Genomic DNA, 22,575 nt, shown 5'->3' on the forward strand with positions numbered 1-22,575 from the left:
CAGTAGATAGTCTCATCGATGGGATTTACATAATAAAATATCCGAAAAAAAGCTATAATCGGGGGAATCGACTGTATCATTTCGATAACAGATCATAACAATCGTTACCCACTATAGTGCGATGTCCCCACCAACTGAATCTCGGTATCTCGACTGGTACCGCGGTCGACGACCAAGACGACGACTAGGTATATCATTATACCACTACCTACCAGATACTTTAATGACGAGCGGTAGTCGAGCAATACTTAAAACGAAGCGGATGATTATTATATTAATAACACCGGAAGCATCCGCCGCCAGACTCGTCTCGCGCATGCGTGTGCACTAGGTATAATAATATAATAATATAATATCATAGTACCATAAAATACATAATACGCCGCCGTCCGCTATGTATACCCGCAGGATAGTACGCATCGGCTCTCCAAAACCCCATTAAGTATACAACATATATAGTTCGTTTTGGTGAGTATATGCAGCAAGTATATGTGCATACTATTATATTATTATATATAGCAACAGCAGCAGCGGTACGTAATCCCTCAGAATCGCATACTTATTGTTTACGACCAAATTAGTATTGCGCCGTTGGTGGGGCGTGCGGTGTGTGTGTGTGTGTGTGTGTGTGTGTGTGTGTGTGTGTGTGTGTGTGTGCGTGCGGGTGTGCGGTGTTATAAGTTATATCGTACGATATCATAATAGAATAACGTGTGTGATATTATTGTAGACAATAATATATTGTACTCGAGGCTATAGATCAATGACCGTCCTGGGCCTCGGGGCACCACGTCTCAAAAACGCGAAACTGCAGGACATGCCTCCCTCCACACACCAGTCTTAAGACCACAGCGATTCGGTTTTTGATTTATCGTGATGTCGTCACGTACCCGTCGTTATTATTACATACTGCACGGCGCGCAAATTATAATATGACATAATATTGTATGGTCGTGTTATGTATTACCCGCTCAGCACCTCCACTTAGCAGCGTACTAGTGTGCACGTCATATTGTCGCACTAGGCTAGGCGAGTTGACTAATTTTTTTTTTAACTCGGTTGGTCAAGTAAATATATCGACAAATTTGAGTTGAGATTAAAAACAAAAGGAACTTTTGTTTTTTTATAAAGCTAGTTAAACGTTAAGAGTTAGTTCGGAAAAAAAGTAACTTGACTTAGTAAAAAGTAGTTACTTAAATGTCATAATACAGGAAGTTTTACTTATTTAAAAAATGTATGTAATTATAATAATTACAGTATAGGTACTTATATAATTTAATCAATCAAGAGATTCAACAAAACAAACAAATTATTTTAGTTAATTTTTGTCATTCACAAGTTATTTACTCGTAAATCATTTCATACGTTTTATAGGTAGGTAGATAGTTGTTGTTCTTATTAGTTATTACTCTATCTTAATATCCATTCAAATCTCAAATGCAGAAACAAAAGTTACTTAAAAATAAAACAAACTCGTTAAGTTGGAAGTTACTTAGGAAAATAAAAGAAACTCGTTAGGTAACTTAGTTAAAAGTAAGTTAACTTTTTAACTCGTTATAGTCGTCAATGCCCAGTCTCGATATTATATACATTTTCACATTATAGTCACCCACGTAGCTCATCAATACTTTTCCGTCAATCGTGGCTACTGAGTACTGTTCATCGAACTACTTTTACATCATCCATTAATATCACGAAATATTATAATAAAATGAAATAATAACATATTCGTATATTGTATATAATTTTATACAAGTATCATTTAGAAAAGTATCTAATCGAACGTGTTACTCGAATGGCATTATTTATATTTGTCTGCATAATATTTTTTTTTTTTTTTTTTTTTGAACTTAAGCTTCGGCAACTGAGGCCATTAGCTGTAGTAGGATTTGTATTGTAGTTTGTATTGTATATTTTTTGGAACGGTAGGGGGGAACACGTATGTGTTTGTTTTTGGCAGAATTTCGAATGGGGCACCCGTAGGTTTCTGCCATGCCCCGGGGGTGGGGGATGGCAGCACTTGTTCTCCGGTCACCGCGACTTGTCCGGAGAAAAATGCCGCCCGGTAGCCGAGGATTGAACCGCGACCGGCTGCGTCGCAGCGGACGCGTCAGACCACTCGGTCACCTCATCCCCCTGCATAATATTATAATGTCATAATTTGTATTTTACAAATATTTAATTTTGATAAAAATACACGTCACGCTATACACATTTCTAAAATATTTTCGGCAAGAAACCGAGCCTCCGCCCATCAATCCCTGTTTGAACGTGACCCCGGATCCGGTTGCTTGTTTACAATAATTTATTATGGCTTTTATTGTCCATACCGGTCGGTTACACGCACGCCACTGCACGACACTATTATTATAATAACATGCTGCTGTGTTGGAATAGTAGACGAGGGTTGGCGAAGAGCAGCGTAAATGGCGACTGCCGAAGTTTAGCGAGTTATGCCACAGCAGCAGTGAACATCAAGATTAAGGGGTGCTCGAGGTTGATGGTTTGATTCAGTAGTACCTACACAGTCAGCCGGGTCAGTCGAAAGTATGATAAAAAATAAATTAAGGAAATATTTATTTTACTGTCATAATAATCATCATCACGATTTGATGAAATTATAATTGAACCCAACTGTATGCTACGAAATTCTAGAATATTGATAAAATGTCAAGGGTTGCACGGCCAGACAAACATGAATTGTTTTTATTAGCTATATATTATTATACTTATTATTTGATTCTTTAAATGTTTATAACTAGTAAATCATATCAGCAGATACTATGCCATTGGACTGGGCAAAGATATTTTTCCGACCGATGTTCGTAACGCTTCGTTTATTGCCATAGAGACGAAAATAAATAATAATAAAAATAGAAAATAATAATACAAATTCTAACAAAATTTAGCTTGCTACTAGATATTTTTCCACTGCTCTACAATCAATAACATATAATGTCTATGATTTCTCGATTTTCCTTTGCAGAAGAAAAATATTATACAGTGGCATGATATATAGTTATGAGGTATGATATACACTAACGATTTTTTTTTTCTTGGCACTATACAGTATTACATACTTGCATATGTCTATCTGTTTTGGGGAAAAAGAATATTGTGAAAGAAAATTACGTTTAGTCTGAGCCTGTATCGCGTCGTGTCGTCTATAATATGAAAATCGAGATTATCGCCGAGCATGCATTGTGTTATAGTTGTAAATCTATCGTACCTAACACTACTGCATCATAATTTTAGGTAGATACGCATTTAAATAATTAAATCACTTGGGAAGAAGGTTTGCTTGACACACGCGGTCGTCGGACATAATGATATCATTATCGTGGCACTCGAGTGTGCAGACGATGACACGTCCTGTGGTGTAGACGTATAATATTTATTGTAAAGTTGCTAGAATTCCATTTTATGACCGCGAATGAAATAGCTACTGATGATACTACCGCGGTGACCGTGAGTGGATTTATTTTAGAACACAAATGAAACTATAGTTAAAATGATAGTCTAATAATGAAATAACTTGTGGCTATGATTAATGACGAGACGTGAATGCCTGAGCGATGCTGTGAGTGTGTTGGTCTGATATAACGATAATTATTGCACATAGTACGTGGACCTACGCAGATACATTATTGATTTATTGTGCAAAACTTGTTATATTAGACGATCGGATGAAAAATAAAAAGTAAACATACACAGGAACGTATAGTTTATTTTAAATATCAATAAGTTTAGACTATGCGAGTTCTGAATACCTGTCGGGTTATTTAACAATTTTTTTTTTTTTTTGAATTTGAGGCTTCAGTCAAAGTTTTTAAAAGATTTCATCAACCGATTTGTAATTGAGTTTGATCGACTATTCGAAGACTGAGTTTTTGTAATCGATGCGATGGTTTTAAAAACCTTTCTAATCCATATACAACCAGAGAATAATAAAATGATAATATTTCTTACACTCAGGTATTCATAATAATAATCCCAAATAGGTAGACATTTGATCAAAAACCGACCGAATTAGTATTTCTCTATGCTAAAAATGTACATTTCTATCAATTCAATAATAATAAAAAAAAAACAACACTTAACTTGTTTATCACTTCCACAAGGAAATATTTAAATATAGTTTACTCGGTAAATATTATGAATACAAACATGAGAATCGGTTTTTAATTAATATTTAGATACCTACACGTCATTGAATGATGATATCGTTATGATAATATTATACTGGTGGTTAGCTGTAAAACTGTAAAATACTAAAACGCCCACAGAGAATAATGATCGTCAGACGATGTCAAAACTCAAAACTCGACCTCTGGGGGGGCGATTACATCCAATTACTGCAGTATCGTTCGACGTACACAGTATGTATATGTGCGGAGAAATATAAAATGTACAACACAGTAAATTGTAGCTGTGGGTTGATCGGAAAATAACAATGATTATGAGTTGACTTAAAAATTTATTTTCATTTTTCCTCCCACGCCATTTTTTATTTGACTGCCCAAAGAATAATACAATATTTTAGAAATCCATAAGATTACACCGATGGGAATACGCCATATTTTTCATCGATCCCCGATGAATCAATCACGTATAATAATATATGTTTTGTTCAATTTGGTTTTTTTTTCTTACTAACATTGTTCTATCGTACCGAGTGCGCTTTTTGAAAACTTTCTTTGTGGACATTTTTTTATCGGATGATATCTGAACGGATCGAATTATTTGGTAGATCATCGCAATAATCAATATCAACACGAAAAAACATCGGTTTAATATAAGTACGAGTATATGAGTAACGAAAACTGAAAACTTTATTTCAGAGTCAAAATTATGTATATTTTAGTGCTTATGAGCAACTATTTAATTGTACACGTCCAATTTAATGAGCTGTTCGGCTGTTCACCGGCAATACATGAATAAGGCGCATTTTTTTCGTGAGTTGCAGCTTTGCGTGAATTATATCTTAGCATTTTAAAAAAAAATGTGAAGAAGTCGGTGTCTGCCGTACAGTGGACAGTATGAATGAATATTTTTTATCGATACTTGTTTATAGAAGAAAAAAACAACAAAAATATCTCAAAAAGCGACAATTTATTTTTAAAATTATCATACGATGCGCGGAAAACGCTGGAATAAATATTTTGTGAAAATGTCGAGTATTTTCGCGATTAAAATAATAAGAGATGTTAATAATCGGTAGACGCGCGAGAATCGTCGCGACGTTCAAACACTCACGAAAAAAATCGTCGTGGGCTCGCACTAAATTTTTTTATTTTGCAACATCATTCACGGGCGACACTGTAATACGTTTTTAAACTTTACGACCGACCGACAATATTGCGCAATGCCGAATAAAATGCATTCGACACTTTTGTTGTATACGCGAAACGTGCAACGACACATTCTTCGGCCGATTCTCTTCCACGCCCACACATATACATTATATAATACGTAATACGCGTCATACGCACGTCACGACATCGCAATATTGCAGTTTGAGTGTAAAATTGGGAATTTGCGCGCGTTTTATTATTCGGCCGGGGCGATAAAAAAAAATATGTTTTCCACTCGACTGCGTTTCACGGACGGCAAAATAATATTAAAACGAGCGTTATTTTTTAATTTTTATTTTCACAATTGTTTTTATTGCCGCCGCCGCCGCCGCCGCCGCCGCCGCGCGCTTTAAACGTTACGGCCCTCACGTAACGGTAGGTTTACGGCGCAACTTCAAACCATACAATATAATACTATTATACACACACACGCACACACACACACACACACATAGTATACACCTATATACGTAGAACGTTGCGAGTTTGTATAAAATATAATATTCTACTCGGATATAATACATATGCGAGTATAAAATTATGTAATATACCGCGTACACTCCTGGTGTGTGCAGCGTGTGTGCGTGTGTGTGTTCGTAATCGCACATAAATCCACCGCCGCCGCCGCCGCCGTTGCGGGGGCTTAAAACGGTAATAAATGACTAATGCCGCACGCGCTTATACATATATATATATATATACGCGTTCATGTTTTCGTCGCGTGATAAATAATCGCAAAGGGGCAACAGAGAATTTCTCACTATTAAACTTGTCGGAGCGCCGGTTTTCAATCGCAGTCCGCTGTTTTTAATTCGACGCGATTATTCACCGGGCGGCAACGGCGTTAAAAAATATCGTGTGCGCGGCCTCTCGTCACTGCCCCCAACCCCCCCTCCCCCGATTTTCGACTAGACGCGGTAACAATATTAATCGTCTGCTCGCGTCGTCGTCGGGCGGGGGGCGCACACACGCATCCGCCGAAATAACAGACGCGTGTGTGACGGACGCAAAAGAATTTCTGGGGGGGGGGGAGGCTGCAGACGGTGAGAGACGGAGAGTCGGATCGGCAGAAAAACCGTTTCCGTAACCACCACTTACCCGGTGGGGGGGGGGAGACGCATTCAGCAGTGCGCGGCGCTTCTTCCCGCGTTGATATTACCAATTAATTTCGGAAACATCGACGAAATTCCGAGGCACTGTTATACATGTTTTCGCTCTCTTCTATATATAATTAGTTTCAACGGTCCGGAGAAATTTTAATTAAATTAAATTTTCCGTCGGACGTGCCGCCGGGCGTTCTATCGCCATCGCCCTTGACGACCGATGCGACGACGACGACTCGAATATTATTATAGGTGTACGGCCGACGACATATACCGCCGTTGATTTTGACCTCGGATTTTCGTTTCGTTTTATTTTTTTTCCCAGTAGAATCGACAGTTTGTTTTCGTTCGGTTCAATTAAATCCATACACCGATATTGCCCGCCCTAATAAGCCTTTCAACTTATCGACACTAATATTATTGCTCGCGGCGATTGTATATAATATGAACATTTTCGCCAGTTATTTCTGCGCGTCTATACCTATAATGAATTTCGAATCTGAATATTATTCTGCTATTGACAATGGTATACGCAACGGCACATGCTATACAATAATGCCGTTTGGCGTAAAGTACTACACTGCACAAGCACTGCTCCTCTACCTGATCGATTTACATTGAAATTGATAATAATCGTCCAATATTGCCGTATTGCAGCACTTTCGGTTTTTATGCGTATTTCGATTGATCGTTTTTTTTTCTCTTGATTAAATCGACTGATGATGGACTTCTATATATATATGTACACCGATTTAAAAGGAACGGCCAAATACGTCGGTAAGCAGTGATAACGCGTTTGTTTTATGATATAAACAATGAATTGTAAAAACTACATTAAATCTCAATAGATGTGATTGATTTAGAAATGTATAATGTCCCGCTTATTGATACTACATTATGTGTGATAATATTACCAATAATTTATCGTCTGTTTGATATTATTATTTCAAAAGTTTAAACATTTTGAAAAGAAACCACCGACTAACAAAATATAATCAATTGAAACTTGTTAATACCATCAGCAGTAACAAACACTCAACGAATATTATATAATGGATTATATTATTTAATCATTAATCTTGTTTTAATTTCTTCCTCGAATAGCTTGATCTATAAAAGTTGTCTACACTGTGTTAAAGCAATTTGATTAATATGTCCGTTAGATAAACTGATTGTAATTTTGTTTCAAGTCTCTTCTTGAGATCCCTGTATAACTGAGATTACTGAGGGAACGGAAATTCTTTATTGTGCGTTAGATGAAAGCTCTTCGGTGTATCGTATTTTTTTTTTTTTTTTGACGACCCTCAGTTATACCGACCGATGAATTATTATATTTTAATATGTTTTTTGTTTTCACGAATAATTTTCTATCATTATTATATAAATTTTCGGGGTGGACAATTTTTGCATATCATACGATCACAATACGTACTCATAGTAATAACTGCGTAATACAATGATTTAAAAATCGGTGATAAATAATTTTAATAAAAATGTACCTGTATGCTTACATATTATATTTTATATGTTCACTGCAGCTATCTATATAAATAATTGAATTATTACGACACTCTTTTTACGCGGCGAAGGAAGAAAATATAATACGTCGTCATATTATTCATTCGACGAAGTGTTCGTAATTGGTTTCGAGTAATTTGCAGTGATAATTACAATATTATACGACGAACGACAGTTTTTCAAATAAACTACCAGTCACATTTTTTTTTTTTACAAAATAAACGCGTGTCGAAGAGATATTTAAGTCAAAGTCTAGAAATGTTGTGCTCTTTTTGTCCGAGCTGAAAAAAACTCGAGCGAATCTTAAGTTTTTCCGTACCTTACAACATAGGTAGTATATACTTCGTTACGTATATTATTTTCAATTCGCGTTAGGTACGAGCCAGTTCATATTGGTTATATGATTATACGATATTATACGCTGTGTAGTAACTATATTTACATTATTTACATATTCAATGTTTTCATTTTGCAATGAAGAATATCGCAAAGTAATGTAAAAACGAAGAAAGATAAAAATTGAACACAGATAATATTATTACTAACAGGCAATGTTTTAACATAAATCCAAAGTAGGTAATAATAGTCGCAAAAAAACATTTTCAATTTTTGGATTTATAATTTTTGATGTTGTATGTAAGTATTATTATAATATTGTTTAGTCATTTTTTTTTTTTTTTGATATGACGTGTGAACCAATAATATTGCTGTACAATAATAATGAACAACATGGCACGTTTGTTATATTTAAATGTTAAATAATTGCATATCCGTTGAATAGAGCATAGTTTAACATATTACATTTTCATCATAACTTTAAATAATATTTTATGATAAAATATACAAGCGATTTTGTATTAAATTACCATCGACGAAACACGCACTTTTGCGTACCTTCTGCTCGTCACTGTTTCATCATTTATCTTCGTTCATAAATTATGAGCATATTGTTCAAAGTATCTAAGCACTTGACATGTAAAAACCAACCCCTTTCGCTGAAATATCGAAAAACCAATATTTGTATTGCAAATTGTTTATTGTGTATTATATCATATTATACCATACACATTAGTACAGCGTTTAACGTAATTTTGAGTATAACGGTGGTGAAACATAATATAGTAATATTTTAGTTTCCTTGTACGTTTACACCGACATATCGACGTTATATTATTTTTATTAGATATTTAGAATTTTTTTTTTTTTTGGTTTAACGTAATGAAGGTAAAATTGTATTTTACAATAAATACGGGGGTGAAAGAAAAAATGAATTCTCGCTTGGGACTTTTAATGTAATCTCGTACAGTTCAATGGAATTCTGCAAGACGATGTTCGCGTCGCACGTCCCTCATACGAACGCACTGTCAAAATAGTTTTCCCTGTGGAATTCGGTCTCGCTAATTCAAAAAGGAAACCGATCATTGAACAGGAAAAAAGAATCGACGACTTGTCAGGATGGGGTAAAAAAGAAAAAAAATATTCTTCAAAAATACATGGAACATTCTTGCATTTTATTTATTTTTTTTTTCGCTTTCAAAAGGTTGCAGCCTCCCTGGCTAAAGAAAAGTATTTCGTAACTCATTCACTCAAACCATTGGACTGTAAACTTATTGTTATATCGGATGCTCTCCCTCGTCCTATACTATGCTACCGGACAGAGTAGGTTCACAACACTTTCCGAGAAGATAAGGAATATTCAGTTCTGAGGTTCTATTTTACCATACCTATGACGTTCGTATTCGATTATTCATAGCACAAAATCACAACTTTGCCGAAATGATTTTTTTGGTATTTCAATGTTTCAATAATTAATTCAAAGACCATATTATTATTATTTAAATCGACACCATAGTTGGTGATCTCTTGTTGATTATTCAATCTACGAAACCTACTGGAATGCTGTGGGAATATTTAACTAAAAATGAAATAAGCTTCAAAATCCAAAATTTAGTGTTTAATGATATAGAGTAAGAGACATTAAATATTATCGATTTTAAATTGATTCGTCACAGAAGATGTGTATAATTGTGTAGAGTTAATAGATACATATAATAACTACTGTTAATTTCAATAGTATTACTCACATTTTATAATGTTTTTAAAGTATACGTAAAATAATAAGGTGGAATATTCAAGCTACTCAAAACATTATAATAAATCTGTATTCAAAATACACCGTAATTAGTTAATTTCATTACGTATTTTGAACTTAGATTGTACTATACATTTTTGTTCGCCACAAATTTAAAAATATAATCAGTTAGGTACCAGTAAGGGGTATTGTTAAAAAAAAAAAATGTTCTCTTAAAATCACCAGTGTCTATCAATAATAAGTGATAAATTAATAAACATAATGTGTATGGAACTATATTATTAACATTAACATTAAAATAAAATATAGTAATACATAAAATAAAATATATTCAATGGTAAAGGTCTTCTCTTAACCATTTCTAAGTATTGTGAGATGGGTACAGTCTTGTGCGACCATAAAATTGCTTCTGGAGCTTTAGTGAAACACTTAGCTATTCCCTAAAGACTTGTGACATTTGTAGGTATAGTTACCACAGCAAACCCCCGAATACTATAAGCTTATAAATTGTTAAATTCAGTATTACTTCAATGTTAGCAAGGAAAGTTGTTTTTAACGTAATACAAAACGTAGTTTTGTGTAATAGTGAATTCTAGAATTCACGAAAAAACGTACACAACTAACGGAATTCTGATTAGTCACCTACCTTTATAATTCTATTGTATATTGCACAAATTGTTGTAAAATGGAAAAGTAGCTACTTTACTGGGCATAGTAGGTTTTTAGCGAACTGCATTCATCGAACAAGTCATTTTAATAGATTTTTTAAATTCGAATTCAATCGCAAATCATATTAGACGAAAAATAAGGATTCTAGGCGGGAAAAAAGTGTCCAGTATTACAGCGAGGAGCCGAGTTTTAAATGGGAAGTATTGAATCTTAATGACTTTGGGTCAAAACTTCAAAATATGTAGTGGTATCGCTGAACATCCCGTTCGCTCTCGTCAACGCTATATACATACATTAGACATTGTTGCAGAATCAATGCAACAGATTGTCAATTTAAAAAAAATTTAATAAAAAAAAAAAAAATCAAATACAAATGTATTTAGACGAGTAGATTATAAGAAAAAACATTATCATAAAAATGCCAAATATTTAAGTATTTTAAATAATAAAAAGATCACAATACTCTATGAGACTTATCCCTCATTTTTATCTTCAAAAAGCTTGGGTTTGGTCAAATAGTAGAAAGGACTAGAATTCTTTGTTGGTCACTCCATTACATTTTAACAACGCACAATTATTCCAAACAAGTGTGTTTTTTCAAAATACGGTTGGTATAAAAAAAAAATGACAAAATAAACTTTAACATGCAAACAAATTTGGCGGTCGTCCAATGAGTAATATAATAGTAAAACCACCCGTGCTACATAATTTTCAATTATTGTTTATTTTCATACTGTAAAAATAAATCAAAAACTTTAATTAATATTATAATATAAATGATTATAATATAAGATAGTTATTTGTTTTATTAAATATATTGCGATTTCGTTTTATAATTTTCATCATTCACTTTAGTTGACCCGACCAACTCAACGATGTAAATAAAACAACTTATAATACAATTAGTATTGATATTATTAAAAAAAAATCAAACAAATATTATAAAAACGTGCAGTTTTTAAATTTAAATACCATCAATGAATATTTTATTTAAATCTCATAAAAAGTTAAAACCAATTAAAAATGGAAATATTCTTGGATGCAATTATTTAGACGCTACGATTCGTTTATTCATTGTAAATAATAAATTTATTGGAAAAACCTTTTGGTTTGGTCTACATAATATATGTTGATTGCGATATTTTATGAAATAAAAATTTTTTATCACATACTTGAAATTATATTTTAGTTAATATTTCTAAAAGCATTACAGACTGCATTTAAATACAAATACAATTTTAAATTTAATTTAATATGTATTTATGCGTTTAGGATTCGGGATTCGTTACCAATAGTAGGCTACGTATTATGTCTTACAATCTTTCCTTGATATCTTATGTATTAACAAGTCACTCTCTAGTTTCAATTACGAGTTTTTGGCATTTAAAAATGTTAATAATGATGTTGGTTAAAAAATGCCTTTTTATATTGAACAATGGTCTTGTGTGTTTATCTATACTATATTCAAGCACTGGTTAAACGGTTACGACCAATAACCCAAATGAAATCATATCTGTTGGTCAAGTGGTGAGTTGTTAAGACACGACTTAAAATGACTGAAAATTAAACTGAAAATGACCAAATTCAAAAAACTTAATTTTAATCTAAATCTAACGTGTCACCAAATTCAGTGGTTTGTACTTGCAGCAGAGTAGTATAATTATATTACACGTTGACGAACTCGTAGAACAATTTTGGTGAATTTTACGCCCCCCCCCCCTGTCTTTGTCAAAAAATTTGAAAACCGTGACAATATTTTGCGAATTAGTAGTAAAAATTGTTTAGATTTTAAAAATCACTCATTTAAATATTATTCTATTTCGTAATGCAAACTTTATGTAGCCTCTTAACTTTATCGGATCAATTAGAAAAATTCCAATTATTTGCAATTAAACTTAATATACATCAGGGAATGAACCGTGTTCATACAATTTGGGTTGTACTCGAGGAAGCATTTTTTGTGAACTTTAACTAAATTCACCGGCACATATTTGAAATTTCCCGTTTACAAATTTCTCAAAAGTGCATTCTGACGAAACGTGATTCTGAAGACAAAATGAACACATCATTATAAAGTATACGTTCGGAGTTTACCAAAAGTTATTTCCTCATAATTTTACTTAAACTGCACGTACAACAAAATATTAATAGGTATAGGCATATACATATATTTTGTTATTTTGAGGGAATGTACTAAAATAAACTGTATTGGTATGGTTTTATTTATACAATAATTAACCGAAATATATATTTAATTTATTATTTAGTTATTCGTTGGAAGGGGCACGTTGCCTACTTTTTAAGGTGGCTTTTAATTTTAAATTTTAAAAGACCTATTAAAATTGAAAATACACCTTAAAGATAGATTACTTTCTTGTGTTTTTTTTTTGTGTTAAATATACCTAATATTTATTATATTATGTTTCCGTTAGATAAAAATAAGAATGCATTGTACAATCACTTTATCTCAATAAATTGTTGACTCAACGATGAAAAAATATGTGTCATTAAATAAAATATCATTTTTTTTTGTGATGAGTAATGATTATTACGTAAAAAATCAAAATCAACGAGGAACATTTACTCTTATTTAATATTAGACATTTTTGTTTTGAAAATATACGCATATAAGTTAAAAGAATAGTTAATAATATAGACAAATTGTACAAATAAAAGAAGATGAAAATAAACAAGTTTGACAAATATAGAGTCACATCTATCTGTCAATTAAGACGCGAAGGAAAAATAAAACGAATCATCTAGAAGTTTGAGTTTACCTTATTTCAAGGTACAGAAACTAATAGAATAAACATACTAGAACTGATTAGAAAAATAATTATAGATCCGCCATCAGTTTTTGACTTCGTGAGCTTATGAAGTTCAGCGCAGCATAAGTGGAATTAACAATAGTTAACACGAAGTAGTATAATAATATTTAATATGTATCATTAAAGTTTTAAATTTGTTGAGGTATTTTCAATGTAGAATATTTACACTAAAAAACCGATTGATAAATATGTATATAAAATGTAGATAACACGTAGGTATAAGACATTGAACCTGTAGTGTATTAAAAGTATTGTAAAATAATATGGTAAGCCAAGGAATAAAAGAAAATCGAAGATTGGACAAGCCGGAAAATCATTTAATATCCAATGTATCTAGACATGTATCTAAAAATATTTGGGTATTGTTTGACGCTCAACATTTTGTTCACAATAAGAATGTAATATTGTATAAAAAAAAATAAATAAATAAATAATCGATATTAAACGGATTATAGCGTTTCGAATTCAAATTTGAAATTATATAATTTGTATCATTTTTCGAGATGATTTCTGAGACTGTTCACAGGCGACGAAAGTATATTTAGAGGAGTAAATGGGTGATATAAAATTACGTTCAACTTTGCAATTTAAATATCGTTAGGAGAAGTATTAGTAAATAAGAAAATGGTGGGTCTGGGTAAATTTTAAAATGAAAATATTCTCAACTCATTCATCGAAATGAAAGAATTCGGAAGAGCTCCCCATTATTCAATTTTATCAATTATACATAATTTGAGATAGCATTAATAAAATAAATAATGTCGCACTTGATCAAATTTTAAAACAAATTTCATATGCTTTACACGTGGATACATGGATTTATGTCTCTTCGTTTAAAATGCTAATATCTAGTCACTCTACGAGGAAAATGTCAGGTACCTATTTAAATATATATCCGGAGGTAAAATAGTAAATTAGCTGATGTTTTTGATTTTCTTAAATATTTTAATACCACTCAATCATTAATAATAATTTAAAAAAGATAGTCGTTCATTATCGATTATTCGTTTATAACACTCAAGTATCTACAGTATCTGACTATTTTTACTTACAGAAAAATTAAGTTATTCGTATAAAAATAAATACAATTGTTCTCCTTGGAATACAATAAATTTGAGTGTCATTTAAACTGAATTAAATTATTGTACAACGTGGAACCTTCTTTTGTTCATCATAATGACGTATATAACTCATCCATCGTCATTGCTATTCGCCGTGGAAGATAAGTTTCAAGATTCCCATTTATTTAAGGTTAAATTAATTTAAGGTGAAATGGAAACATTAGTTAAAATCGATCGAAATGTTATAAATTCTTAAAACAGAGAGGCGTTAATTCATCATGACGACGAGACGGAGTTTCTGGAAGTTAATTTTCAGATCGAAAAAATTGTTCCCTCTGTATCTATTGAATGTTAATTAAAAACGAGAATGGCCGTTCCAATGATTATAATATTATTATATATTATTATGTATTATTACATAATAATTATGTGTTCGGAAATAAATTGAGAGTGAAACACTGTAGATACAACGATTACGAAAACATAGGAATACTTATAATTATATACGGAAAGTGTAAACTTTTAATTGGTTCACCCCTGAATACTTAAATTACGCAAAATTATATAATCATGTTTAACGATAATAAAGATTGCAATGCTCATTATAGGCTAAAGGTCGAAGCCCAGCTAGTGCGTCTATCAAACATTTCCTTAATCTTACAATTTATTAGTCTGCAGCTGGTGAGGTTTCGATACAAAGCGCCCCTATAACTTGCTTTAATATCGTATTACGCATTACGTCCGTTGTCCAAGACAATCGAAAAAAGTAAACCAATTGTGCACATTGTAATGGGCTTAAATTTAACTATTCGAGGAAGTTGTATTTCAGGGGAATTTAATTATACACTTCTATGCTTTCGTAAGTTTATAGTTTAGTTGTTCATTCCTGACTATATTTCCAAACTACCAGTCATGAAAAATGTACATAATACAAAACATCAAAAACCATTTTTGTATGGTAAATCCGTATGCCGGTATACTCGGATGACTTGTAAATAATTACAAATAACATAAAAAGAGCGACTGACAGCAAAATATATCGCGTAATACGCACGTTAAATTATAAAGTTTATGACATTATTCGAGGTGGATAATAGTTACGAACATATTTAATATTTAGACGTAGCACGTACGCATGTTAGAATAAGGTAGTTTACGAATAATTATGATAGTATTAATTACCTAATAGATTTCAATGATGTAAGAAACTACTGTGAATACAGAATACGCGTGGGTTACAATAATTACGAGTTGATCTGAATTCTGAATCCATATTCTACAAGAAAGTGTGTTTTAGATGTTTAATATTGTCGAATCTGTAACATGATGATAATGTATACCAAACTAGTGATGTAAGTGGGAAGTTTCAAAGATAAATTTCGAAGAATAAAATATTATTTTTTATTGTGACAGAGTAACAATACCGCGAATGCTATTATACTGCAGCGTAGGTATTAAATATTATCACTGCCACTGTACTCATTAATTAGGTGTGTTTAAGAATAAAATACTTAAATTAAAAAAATGTGTACAGTATAATATTTGTAATGTTATATGAAGTATAATTCAAAATTCAAAGAATATTTACAAGCATTAAGTAAAAAGGTAAGCTTTATTTCAAAATACAATTTATTTTTCCTTGGAAATTTTACACATCACTATGACGCATGGCAGACACAAACATTTGTGCACTTTTATAACATGTGTGTAACGACTAAATGCTTATACCATATAGTTAATTATAATAATGAAATAATTAGCAAAGGTTTCTAATGAAAATAATACAGTGGATTCCGCTTAATGTGGGCACGTTGGGACCAGCCCTGTTTGCCCACATTAAGCGGTTGCCCATAAAAACCGAAATTAGTTTTGAAAAAAAATTATAGTAAAAAAAGTTTTTATTTGTATTATCATATATATGTAATTGAAAAAATGTTGAATAATTACTAGGTATACAAATAAAACTAAATACATATAATATACTAAATAAAATTTATCTTTGAATGTAGAAGGTATACTTTCGATAAACACAATCTCATAGATATTCATTATCAACAGACTAAGAATAGGTCACACCAGAATAACTCATGGTTACCAAATGTCCCGAGTGAGCCCCCCTCACGTATGACGTGCGGGGTCGAACTCACAATAAAACACATCCTCGCGGAATGTTTTTGAATACCTCGATGCAAGGAAACGCAACATTTATCCGGTGACTTATATGACATACTTGGACCAGTCCTGCCATCACCTAACATATTCGTGTTCCTCCAGATGACAGGATTGAACAAGCTCGTTTAACCTTCTGAACGACACAACTTTAAAGTTGAAACTTTAATAATATTTTTTTATATTATTGTGTCACATTTATTTGTAAAAAAAAAAAAAAAATGTATCTTACCCGCGATGGCCTATAGTTGCCGAGGGTGAAAAAAAATCTCATAGATACGACGAAACCCGATTAAACTAGTCCTTTTTAAATACATATGTATACATTCTAACGCTATGATAAAACAAAACTGCCCACATAAACCGAGTCGAGTGTCCATTATATTACGCGGTTTCATTTAACATCGTTAATATACATTTGTATTGGGACCAGATATGTTTGCCCACAATATAAGCGGATGCCCATATTAACCGGTGGCCACATTAAGCGGAATCCACTGTAGTTGACAAGTGGATAACGCTGTACAGTAGATGTATTGATAAGGAGGCACAGTAATGGATGTGTTAAATTTGAATATTCAATGATATAAAATTATTATAACTAGACGAAGACGATCTGTCAGTCTATTTTTTATGATATTAAAGTGATAAAAGTAATTTATTTTACTATTAATCATTATTTAGGACTACAGTAGATACAATACATTTCGGCAGAAAAAATTGCATTTTAAAATATCACTGGGTATATAAAATATGATAACATACACTAAAAGTTTCAAGTGGCCACAATTAGTTATTTTTAAATTACAAAAAAATAACTGAAATCGTTATTTTTCGTGTGTATATTTAATTTCGTCAAAATTTGAACTTAAAATATGTGTAAAAAAACTCTGTTAATATATTTTTTAGATTTTTTTAGTTACTGTACGTGATATTTCTAATAATCATTGTTTTAAATGTATGATCCTTAGATACAAAAATTGAACATCATATAATTTTTAAACTACAAAATAATTTGAAAATTGTAGAGATTTTGATAAATTTGAATTTGAAATATTTCTAACAAATATCGTGCCTATGCATCTTTACTAATTATCTCAAGTACTATTATAATAATTTATGAGGAACCTTGCATTAAATTTTCAAGCATTTCGATCCAACGAAACACATTTTGTCGATATTTATATAAAACAAAAAAAAAATACCAAAACGATTTAAAATATAAAATGTCTATAAATAACTAAAAAAAAAAAATGTCATCACGCGTAGAAAATTATAAAATAAACATTTGGTGACAATTTCATGTACCTACAGTTATTAGGTTTTGAACAACAATAATATAAGAACGTCGTTGTTTAAGAATGTGTTAATTTAAGGATAAATATTCTATGTCGAACTTCAAATGCTAATAAAAAATTAATGGAACTTTCGTGTAAACTTTTTTTTTTATGTTAAATGCAGGAAAACTTATGGGGAATCTTGTATTCAATTTTCGAATCTTAGGTATACACAGAAACATTTTTATGAATTTTTAACTTAAAATAATTTGCACATTTGTGTGATTTTGAGGAATTTTGTCAAAGTTCTAACTTCAAACGCCCATAAAAAATTAATGTGGATTTATTTGTTCGATTTTTTTTATTTCCACTAACGACAACTTATGAGGAACGTCGTACTAAAGTTCAAAGTTTTTTTATCCACAAAAATTTAGAAGAAACTTATACAAATCTAAAACTTTTAATATATTTGATTTTTCGGGGACCCTTATTATACTTGGATACCGTTCAGCCATAAAGGTTAAGGAAGAAATGTATTTCTTATTTATGTATTTTTAATACTTAGTTAGATAGAAATACTGGATTTTGAAGACTTGGACAATACATTGTAAAGAAAGCGTTCTTTATCGTTGTTAACGAAAATATTTTTTTCGTGTTTATAAAAAAGTACTCCAAGTGAAACGCTTATCAAAGGAAATGTCGATCTATGCAAGTTTTAACTATTAAAAATAATTAATCTACATTTAACCTAATATTTCAATAATATATTGTATACTAATAATATTTATTTTATATTATAGTTGTACCTATTTAATAATAATATTACGTTACCTATGTAAATAACTTTAAGGCACATGTTACATGAAATTTTTAATTTAATCAAATTCTATAAGAAAATTTAAATAAATAAAATAAATTTGTTATGCTTTATCAAATATTAATTATACTAATATTTGCAATACAAGGAATCTCTATTAGTCGAACCTCGATATTTCGAAATAAATTCCGTTCCCTCACCTAATCCAACCTAACCTAACCTAATCATAGAAAGTCAAAAACCTTGACTCGTCGAAAAAATTTAATTCCTTTGAATTTCAAGATTTATCGCGTTCCACTGGATTCCACTTTTCCCACGTTATAGGAAAATAATTAAACTAATATTTCGAAAATATTTAATATTCTAAGTAAAGTATCGTACTTGCCAAAAAAAAAAAATAAATAAAGGTATCATAAAATTCAGGTACCTAGTGGTACCATAATATTATGTATCGTGCAATTAGTAATTAATTATTACTCCTTATCAGAAGTAAGTATGGGGATCGGGTGCTATGCTTACAAATGTTTATATGAAATCATATATTATTTTATCCCTGCAAATGGAGATAAGATAATATTATTATTAAATTAGAATAATATTATATAAATATACAAGTGAACCGTTTGAACGTTTTGTGCGTATGTGTATTTACGTTAAAACCAACCTTTGTGGTACAGGGACAAAGGATACCATATAAATATATAATAGTATAATATACATAATGGCTAATATACACTTTGCTATAGTTCGCAAGTATGAATATTTGAGTATACAAAGATTATCAGAGTAGAACTAAAATTATAGTCGTTCGCCGCAAGTGATGGAATTACATTTTTCGAGTTGAAATAATTGTTATTTACATTTTCACAGGCTTTCGTGAACGATGCAACATCGTATTATTATATTTTCGAATTGCTCAATACAATATTAATAGGTACATTAGTACCTAAAATAACTATTCAATGCCTTTAAATAATATCGTTATAAAATCGTATAAATAGTTATATATATATATATATATATTGATATTGTATGATATTAATAATGTAATGTTGTGGTCTTTTCAAGCCTGGGCAAGTTAATGATAATTTTTAACTGAGTAAAGTTGAATTGATAAAAAACACATTAAAAGGCTTAAAGATAAAAGTTATAACAATTTTTTTTTTTAACTCATTCAAATTAAAAGTTATACGGAAACTTACCATTAACTTATAAATTAAGTTATGATTTTTATTTTTTTTTTTAAATATTTTTATACGGTTTAGAAATATAATTAAAAGTAAGTGCAATAATTTCCACCATCAATAATAATTGTCTTATATATTTATTATTGAATTATTTATAAATTAAGGTAATTAGGATTTGATTAACGGAGAAGTTATTTATTAAGCTTATAGGTATCTATAAAAATAATTAGTTAAGTTTGAAATTAAGTTAATGAGAATTAAATTTAAAATAGTTAATTCAAATTTAAAATCGACTTAACTTTAACTTTTTAACTTGTTCATACAAAGGTTTGGATTTTTCATCGCTATATACCTTAACTGTGATAGGTATGCGAGCGTCGGTTGATCCAAAAATCCAATTTTCCTAACTTTCCTAAATAGAAAGCCGGCACATATTTTTTTTACCTTAAATATTGGTTGGGTAATAATATATTGTATATTACACGGTGTGTACTATGTTGAGAAAGGAAAAAAAGGAGTAATTTGCTTTGAACTGAATCGCTGAAAATCGCATGTTCTCTGTCGGGAAATTATCACGGCGAGCGTACGATTGCGCAAATATGCACCGTCGATTGAGTGAATTTTCCGGTCGACGTGATTTCTTGCGGGCGCGTATATATATATTATACGCCGTTTTTCAGGATTTTTGCCTGCGAGGAGCCTATATAGGCAAACATTCGGGTCAATACGTCCGTTTCAAGTATATACAATTTAGGGTAAATAAAAAGTGCTGTCATTCCTGTAACGTAATTTGTTAGAACGCTTTTACGACTCGGCGTCAGACGAATTCCCTTCGATTTTCGTCTGATTTCGAACAATAAAATAATGATAATAAAATAAAAATAAAAAACCATATGTTACCGTCTCGTTGTGCCGACCCTACTTCAACAGAACCGACGTACAGACAGTCAGACGGGACATTTTCGCAAAACATCATATTCACTAAACGTGCCTGTAATATAATGCACTGCTGCAGAGTGCAGATGACTGCAAGTGAGGCAAAAGCGTCGTCCGTTAAATTTAAACATATAATATTATATTGTGCTGTGTCATCGAGTGAAAAATCGTTTCGTTCTAGGGCTTGAAACCTAAAATATTTTTTCCGATTTCGGTTTTTAACGGTATCGACAGGTATTCAAAATCTGTATCCGATATCGGTTTCAAACCGTAGTGTTTTGTTCCAGACTTGCATATTATAGTATTGGAATTGAAACGGACTAAAAAATAATATTATGTATGGGCCCAACTGTAAATAATAGAAAAATAAAAATAAATCGTTTCGGAATTTGTTGCACATAATACGCGCCGCAGTGTACATATAGAATTATGTGCGAACGTGTCGTAAATATTGTTGCAGTGATGTTTGTTTTTTGAAAAAGAAATAAGTTCGCGGTACACGTCATGACATTAAATCATATAATAATATCGCCGCTATAATAATTCACATTCCGAACGAACGATTACACAACGTCGTCGAGGATTTCGCGATTCCTGCTACGGTCCGGTCAGAAACAAAACAAAAAAAAAACCGTCAAAAAGAAACGTCGTCCGTCCGCAGTTCGCGCTCGCCCGTCCTATAATATTATAATATCACGACGCGCACGACGCACGATAAAATTCCATCCGGACGGTGAAAAATCCGTACGATATATCACGCGCGGGGTAGGTGCGCGTTGTTTATTATTGCACACACACACACACACACACACACACACACACACGCACATACATGGTGCTCGCACATGTATATAAATATCGCGTCTTCTCGGAGTCGAACTTTTCGAGCGACCAGAACCGCCGGGGCGGCGATACATCACTCGGACAAAGTTTACGCAGCATTCCGCAGCCTTAAATCGTGTGCCCCGCCGGTGTTCGGGCGGGGGGGGGCGGCGGCGGCGAAAAGTCGTTTATTATAATTTATTGGGGTCAGATCACGACGAGATACTGCTACACTACACGCTGCTGCAGCCTCGTCCCCAGTCTGCAGACTATGAGTCTGCGACGGCTATCCGCCGAAATTCACCGCCGCCGCCGCCGTAAAGCTTATGACCCGCAGACTGCCGTTAAATGAAAACAAGTTTTCGACTGCTTTCGGCTGTCGTCACTTTTAAAACTGTGCAGCTTTCGGTTTGTCGCGCCAACGCCGCGGAGACGCGCTTTTCACCGGCAGTTATTTTTTTGTTTTTCTCTATATACTTTTATCGCATCTGCACTCGCCACGGTGTTCTCAACAGTTGACGAACAAATCGCCGCCGTCACACACTCACCCCCTTTATAACGGAGACGACGACGACAACAACAACAACAACAACAACAACAACAACAACAACAACAACAACTGCACCCGCGACCCGCCCCATATGGAATGTATATACGTATAGGAACTTATTATTGTGTGCACTACGATATATATATATATATACTAGCTGACCCGGCAAACGTTGTTTTGCCATATAAATAA

This window comes from Myzus persicae, unplaced genomic scaffold, assembly GCF_001856785.1.
Source record: "Myzus persicae strain clone G006 unplaced genomic scaffold, MPER_G0061.0, whole genome shotgun sequence".
Lineage (NCBI taxonomy): Eukaryota > Metazoa > Arthropoda > Insecta > Hemiptera > Aphididae > Myzus > Myzus persicae.